The 7,688-nt window shown below is 45.1% G+C and overlaps 1 long non-coding RNA gene across 2 annotated transcripts in view; it reads left to right on the top strand.

The window, feature by feature from the left end:
• The window catches only part of LOC104873757, a 10,135-nt gene extending 2,781 nt beyond the window's left edge, over positions 1-7,354 (top strand). Inside the window, exons 2-5 of one of the 2 annotated variants that reach the window (XR_783580.2) lie at positions 3,709-3,881; positions 3,988-4,046; positions 5,964-6,143; positions 6,594-7,354. This is a non-coding gene — a long non-coding RNA (uncharacterized LOC104873757). The remainder of the gene's footprint in view (positions 1-3,708; positions 3,882-3,987; positions 4,047-5,963; positions 6,144-6,593) is intronic. The other variant, XR_783581.2, reaches the window with a different exon arrangement.
• Positions 7,355-7,688: the final 334 nt, after the last annotated feature.

The raw sequence follows: 7,688 nt of genomic DNA, 5'->3' as shown, positions 1-7,688 counted from the left end.
ATAGTGTGTATATAGTATATATACATACACATATGTATGTATATAATATATATTATATATATACTATATAGTGTATATATATAGTGTGTGTGTGTATATATATATATATTGTTTTAAAACCTTATATTTTATTTTCCAATATTTATGTAGAAAACAATAGGCCCAATGGAGTTTCTAATGTAGGCTGCCAAACAAGTTACTGATATGCCAATAGGCAGGGCCAGGAGAGGATTTTACTTTTTTTGCAGAGTCTTGCTTTCCTCTCTCTCCCATGGAAGCTGGGGAAGGAAGAGCAGACGGAGAAGTGGTTGTTAACTAGCTCTCCTGTTAGGGAGGGGCTGGAGGAGCAGAAAGCGAGCAGGCGTGTGGTGGAGAGACACAAGATGGCGGAGATTAGGAAGGGTCACAAGATGGAGGAGGTGAGGAAGGGTCACCAGATGCCAGACGTGAAGAAGCATGTGAGGAGATGGACGAGATGGCCGGGTTACAGGGTGGGGGAGTTGTAAGTAGTGAGTGATCGGCCAGATCAAAGGTGAGAGTCGGGAGGGGTGGAGGACAGAGTTTGGCCTAGAAGTACCTGTGAGGGTGAACAAGATTGACAGAGGAAAGGGTGAGAGGGTAGCTAGAAGAAGGCTTGTATTAGGGGATTTCTGACCATTTGCCATTGCGTTGACAAAAGTTGTGCAAATCATGCAATGTGTTAAAATTGAAAGTGCCATTTTCCAGCCATTGAGATTCATTGTCTAATTTGTACTGAGGCCAAACTTGGTTGCAATAAAAAAATGAGTTGTTTTTGCTTAAAATCGGGTCCTGACAATCCAAGGGAACGAAGTTGTGACAGGAGGCAGCCAAGCAGTATTGAGGGAGAGGGTTTGGATTGTTAGGCACCCATGTTAGGGCAGGTGAGGAGGAGTTATCTTCCTAGGAGGAGGGCAAAAGAGAGGAACATCTTCTTCTCTTTTGATACTCCTGAGCCAGTCCCCAGGAGGGGAGAATGAGAGGAGTCAGACCAATAGGGTGCCTCAGGAGCATGGTCCTGGGTCCAGCGGCCTGAGAGGGTCTCTCTGACCAAGTGCTTGGATTTCTGAGAAATCCCCAGAGGAAGAGGATGAGAATGAGACAGAAGACCCGAGTAGAGGGAAGCTAAACTGCCTACGCACCCTGGTGACCAGTGTGGATGCATATGATCAGCACTGGCAAAGGCAAAGGAGCCCGATGAGATCCTGCCTCGGCAGATGTGGTCCAGAGGAGATGGTTGAAAAGGCCAATCGACCCTGTCCCGCAGGGGATCGTCACTTAATCGACCGCCTTCCTCCCGGGTTTCGGCACCAGATATGTCAGGTAAAAGAGGCTGAAAATCAAGACCAGACCAGAACCCCTATAAGCCTTTATTGCAGGGACAATCTGCCGGGCTGTCTCTGATCAAAAGAGAGAGAGAGCCGACTTTATCCTTTTTTATGGATAGTATCCCATTGTAGAGATGTACACATTTTCCTCATCCATCCATCTCTTGATGGATATTTGGGTTGTTTTGCCTTTGGACTATCATAAGTAATGCTGCTGTGAAGATTTGTGTACAAGTTTCTGTAGGGACGTATGTCTTCGGTTCTTTTGGGTATATATATCCAGAAGTGCAATTGCTAGGGCATATGGAAGCTCTGTTTGGTCATCTGAAGAGTGCTAGAGTGTTTTACAAAGAGGCCGCACCATGTTGCATTCCTATCAGCAGTGTGAGACTTCCAATTCCTTCACATTCCCAGCAGCATCTGTCGTTTTCAAATAGTTTTACTTCTTCCGACTCTGGATAACTTATTTTATCCTCTTTCCTAAGGCTCTGACTAGGACCTCCAGTACAATGTTGAGCAGAACTGCTGAGAGGGGATAGCCTGTCTTATTCCTGACCAAAAAAACACGCCAGCCTTTAACCATCAGTATAATGTTAGTTGTGCATTTTTCACAGCTGTCAAATATCGAGGCAAGGAAGTTCCCTTCCACGCATACTTTGCTAAGTACTTTTATAATGAAAAGTGTTGGACTTTGCCAATTGCTTTTTTAAAAAATCAATTCAGATGACCTAATTGTTTTTGTCCTTTATTCAATTAATATGATATTGTCTCAGTTGTTTTCCTCAACTCTGAGACACAATACATGACACCAATTAAAGGAGGACGTGTTTATTTTGGCTCACAGTTTGCAGACGTCTCAGTCCATAGTCAGCTGGCTCCAAGGAAGGGCAGCATGACAGAGAGGCCTGGTGGAACAGAGATGCTCTCAGCATGGTAAACAGGAAGCAGAAAGCAAAGGGAGAAGGTGGAAAGGGAGATAGACCCTTCCAGGCCATGACCACAGTGACCCACCTCTTCCAACCAGATTCTACCTACAAACAACAAATCAGCTGTATTGCCTCATAACCTATCACCTTTCAAAAGCCCTACCTATGAGCACATGAGACTTTGGGGGACGTTTTAGCTGTAAACCATGCAGGTATATAATATTGATGAGTATGTTCTGCCAATATCTTTATATATATATGCTGCTGAATTTAGTTGCTACTATTTTGCGGAGGATTTTTTGCATCTATATTTATAAGGTGTGTAGGTCTGTAATTTCCTTTCCTTGTGATGTCTGTCTCATTTTACTATTAGGGTAATACTGGCCTTATAAAATGAGCTGGGAAATGGTCCTCTCTCTTCTGCTTTTTTCAAAGCATTTATAAAGGATTAGTGTTAATTCTTTAAATATTTAACTGCATTTAAACTGTCTTGTACTGGGTTTCCTTTGTGGCTTGTTTGTTGGTGTTATTGTTTTCTTTTTGTCTCTATTCAAAATTCTTGCCAGGCAAGTGTGGCACACCCCTGTAATCCCAGCACTCTGGGAGTCTAAGGAGGGAGGATTGGAAGTTAGAGCCCAGTCTGGAAAATTTAATGACTTAAAGAGACCCAGTCTCAGAATTTGAAAAAAAAAAAAGGTGTACATATAGCTCAGCGTGAAGGTCTTAAGTTCAATCCCCAGTAGAGAAAAGAAACAAAACACAAAAAAATGTTTTACTTATTGTAGGTCCATTTAGAGATTTTTTTTTCCCCCTTGACTCAGATATTTTTTGAAAACAAAGAGGTTAAAGAGACCAGTTTGTGGGTAAAATGATTAAGGAGTTGTTCTTTCCATTGAAGTGGCTGCTGCTGACGGTGTTGAACTACTGGTGGTGCTGCCAGTGGTAAAAGCCATGGTTGCTGCTAGACCCCACTGTCAGGTTGGCTACCCTGGGGCTTAGTGGTTGGTGCTACCTCCATTGTGACCATGAAAGAGTCACTTGCTGTGTCTGGGTCTTGATTTCTAGCTCTCTAAAATGAAGAATGACATGAATTTCCAAAGAATATGCCTCTTGCTTCCAGGTTAAAGGGTAATATTTGTGTTGTTTCTGCCCTGGTCCTAATGCCTGGAAACTTAATAGATATTTAATTGAATGAATGAGTGAATGAATAAATGTGGGAGTGAATGAAAATGTGATGGCTTTTATTCTTGTCCATCAGCTGTTTCTTTTCAGTGGAGCCTGTGGAAAAGACCTGTGGCTCCTGACTCCTTTGGAAATGTGTGCAGGAGGACAACCCTCTGTTTTCCCCCAGGAAACCCAGACTCTGCTCATTAAGGGCTGACCTAGAACTTGCATCTAGGCCTTCTCTTTTCTCCTGCTTCTGGTTCCTTGCACAGACAGCATCTCTCTAACCAGGCTATAGTCCGGCTAGCAAGAAGGCAGGAGATATCGAAGGAAAATTCACAGGTTACAGAGTTGAAACAACTGCAGTTCAGAGCCCGACCAGGCATCTGCCCACCATGTGATCTGGGTCTAGCTCTTCCATCTCTTGAAGCCGATTTGCTCATCTGTAAGGACAGAAGAGATACTGGGGGTTGGGGGCAGGTTTGGATGTGCACGTTGACCATTGTTAGCTATCCTTCATTTCTGGGACTTCGTTTCCCTTCCTCTTCTAGCTCCCCAAATTCCATGGTGAAAGAGGAGGAAGCGGAGACAGCTTTCATTGTTGGGTAAGGTAAGTGAGGTGGCTGATTTCTGAACCTGCAGCAAACAAAGCTTTAGTGTTTCCAGGGGAGCGCCCGTGTGTGCCTCCTCCTTCCGGGGTGGTGATAGGGTGGGTGGGGCCCAGGCATTTTCCCAGTGCTGCTCAACCATATCTCCCACCCATCTGACCTGCTCCTGGGAGGAGAAGAAATGAACCAAGAGAGAAAAGAGGTCATCTGAGGTGAGTGCCTGAACTCAAGGCTTGGAGAACATCTGTGTTACAAAGCATCTTGCAAAATCCAGATGGGACTTCTGTACCTGCTGCCATATTTGATTCTGCCAGGTCTAGGAAAGGAGGAAGGTGTGTTCTAGTGGGTACCCTGCTCTCCAACACCTGGCACACATCTGGGTGTCTGGGGCTTTGTGGAGCCACTTCATTCCTAGGGGGAGACAGGGACCTCAGTTGAGCAGCTGCAGAGATGGCTGCTATGTTTCCTGGGTGCAGAACTGCTCCATTCTTGTTCTCACTTCTGCCTCTAGCAGAAGAGGGAAGCTTTGCCCTCTTCTCATGGTCTCCTGAGGATGCACTTTTTTTTTCCATACCCTCACCTCCTCCAACTCAGTCACCTCCACATTACGCTGATACCAAATTTCTCTACTTTTAAAGCCACGGTCAAGCCCAGCTACCCCAGGAAGCTTTCTTTGGCCAGTCCGGTTGCTCAGATGACCAAATCAGGTGCAAGGGCCCACGTTACTGGCAATGGATGATCTCCTTTCCATTTGTTTGTGAGGTGTCCCATCCCTGGAGAAGCCTGTCCAAGTTAGAGCCTCTGTGAGACTTAGGTTTGTGTCTCTCCTTGTTCTTACCACACGCTGCAATTATTTAATTCAGTCATTGACTTAATTTACTCTGTCCTCCATAACGAAAGGGACTCATCTCTCCTCTTTATCATCATGGCATCACTGTGCTTAGCGCACTATTTGGTACCAGGTGCCAAAGAGATATTTGGTGAGCAAATGGTGAACATTTTTAGGTTTACAAACAGAACGCTACCTGCTCTCCTTCTTCATGGAACCTCTGGGATACACAGTACCCACTTTACACATAATTCCACCAACATTCTCCCACACGGTGCCACAAATGACCAAGAATATTAACTGGTAGAATGCTGTTGGCGCATAGGGTAGGCTAATTTAATCTACCAGCTCGGGCTGCTGGCTGTAGTAACAGGCTTTCGGGTGCAGCTTTGCCGGTGAAACTCTGGAGATTGGTTCAGCACAATTTGGGGAATGAGTGAATCTGTCTACCTGCACAAGCACCATTTACCTGCGCTTACATTGTTAGCAGTGTAACCTGGTCAGTCTGATTAACCAGGTGATGGTCACTGAGCCCCTCTTAAAGAGATGAAGGGAAGGAAGGGAGCCTCACAAAGTCAGAGGAGCATCTCCGGCAGACAGACTGCTGTGAGCAACGGGAGCTGAGCGAGTAAGGTGAGAGGATGAAAGAATGTGAACTAGGGCTGGAGTTATAGAATCGTGGAAACCAGAATTTCAAGAATTCCAGAAAGCACTTTGGAGGAACTTTTGTCGGCTAAAAGAGAAAACGGGTCAAAACTACTTCTAATGTCTGGGAGTATTAGAGAATTGTAGGAACACATAAAGCATCGAGAAAGAAATAATGATCTGTGGGCAGTGTCTTATTTTGGAATCTCCTTGAATTAGGAAAGCATTTGTGTGTGATTCTGGAGTTTCTCTTTTGGAAGCACGAATGAACTGGGAGGGGAAAAGTTCATATGTGGCGTTGAGTGAGAGATTCTGCCCTGGGTGTACAGGGCTCAATCTCGCTGCAGACTCTGGGTAACAGGGTGGAATAAACTTCAGCATCACTGAATCAGAGGGTGGGACAGCTGGAGTAGATAATTCAGTGTCTCTTCTCTTATGTTTGAAGGTTGTCCTTGGGGGAATTGAACACCAGGATCTTCTGAGATGCTGCTTGAGCAAGCCCTGAGAGCATGTCTCAGAGCAGCTAGAAAAAGAAAAGAAATGAAAAAGGAAGAGCCTCAGATGGTTGATGTGGCAAGGGGGCACTTGCTGGAACTGCCTGCTGTTGGTGTGAGGCAACTCAGAAGTAAGGGCTCGGTGGGTGGGGATCCCCACAAGTGGGCCCAGATTCCCGTCCTTATATAGCCTGACGTTGACAGGATGGAGAAATAGTCCAGGCAGGCAGGAGGCAGATCTGGAGTCCAGCCCGCCACTCATGGGAGGATTGGGTGTGAAGTGGACCAAGTAGCCAAGGCAGGAGATGAGGGGACAGCTCGGAGTCAGAGTTAGGGTATGTCTCAGGGTTAGGAGCACGAAGGAAACATCATCAGTGAATAAGGCAGAGACCCAATGCCTGGCATGTTATGACAAAAGCAAGAAAAGAATTAATTTCAGGTTCCTTGACTGAGGAGAAGGCCAAGCTGAGAGAGCCAGGGCCAATTTCCTGGACTGGGCCGTGAGCATGCTCCTAGGACCCTGGACGGGACACTTTTAGTAGCATGATGGATGTAAAAGTCACAATATAGATACCCAACAGGTGAATCAGAGCCCTGGAAGCAGAGGAGTGTGAGTCCACTTGACAAAGCCAGGCCAGGAGGAGCAAAAAGGTGGCTGAGAGACTGTGCACCCCACACAAGGTCCTCTGTCTCGATGTCTCATCGGTAATTCAGCAATGTCCACATTTCCTATGTCAGAGAGTTGTCGTGTGTGTTAAATGTTTATAAATACTCAGCACAGAGCTGGAAATGTGGTAAGTGCTCGATCCATGCTTTTTATCCTTTATGATTGAGAGTGGAGTGGTCTTGAAAGTAGAAAGGGGTGAGGAGATGATCAAGGAGCCCAGATCACCTTGCAATCTGGTGGCAGGAAAGGGAATCTGGTATCTGATGATGAATGACACTGAATAACGAGAGGAGCTGTGCCTCGAATCATCTGAAATTCCAGCAGACTGGCTGACCCCTGCTGAAGCTTCTTGGTAGCTCCGGAACACTCATTCCACTGAATCACGGCATTCATTATTTATTTTCTTTCCTCTTCCTTATTTATTATGTATTCATTTTGCTGACATCTGTCTGTGTCTGTCTTTTCTTTAGTTATATGAATCTCTGCTGTAAGCGTGGGAAATCTAGCCATTCAATCCCTTAGGTTTACCCTTTCGCCCCTTGAACATATCACAGCATTTGGCTTTTGGTTCTTCCTCCTGCAGTTCTCTCTCTGATGTTTTTGGATGTCAGCAACGGAATTTGTCTACACATTTAGCCGGCCAATGTGCAGATCCTGTGATCTGAGAGAATAGCACGAAGTGGGGCATTGGGCCAGTCCTGGACACAGTTGGCTTTCCTCCACGTCAAACTGTTTCCAAATGCTCTATCTGCTTTGAACTGTTAGATTTCTTAAAGCTTTCCAAAACATATTGTTAACAGAAAAGAGAATGTTGCCAAATCAAATGTAGGATATGTTCCACTTGTTTAAAACAAACACTCTAAGAGATTTTGACTTGAAAATGTTTTAAATATTATTTATATACTTATGACCACAAACAAAGTAATGCATGGTGTATAGTATGAGATTTTACTCCCCCTTCCCTTCCACCTCTCTCCCTCTCTCCTCTCTCTCTCTCTCTCTCTCTCTC

The sequence above is a fragment of the Fukomys damarensis genome, unplaced genomic scaffold, assembly GCF_012274545.1.
Source record: "Fukomys damarensis isolate Sample0158 unplaced genomic scaffold, DMR_v1.0_HiC HiC_scaffold_23, whole genome shotgun sequence".
Taxonomy (NCBI): Eukaryota; Metazoa; Chordata; class Mammalia; order Rodentia; family Bathyergidae; genus Fukomys; species Fukomys damarensis.
The sequence above is the reverse complement of the archived record's forward strand: the minus strand, read 5'-3'. Positions and strand labels throughout refer to the sequence as shown.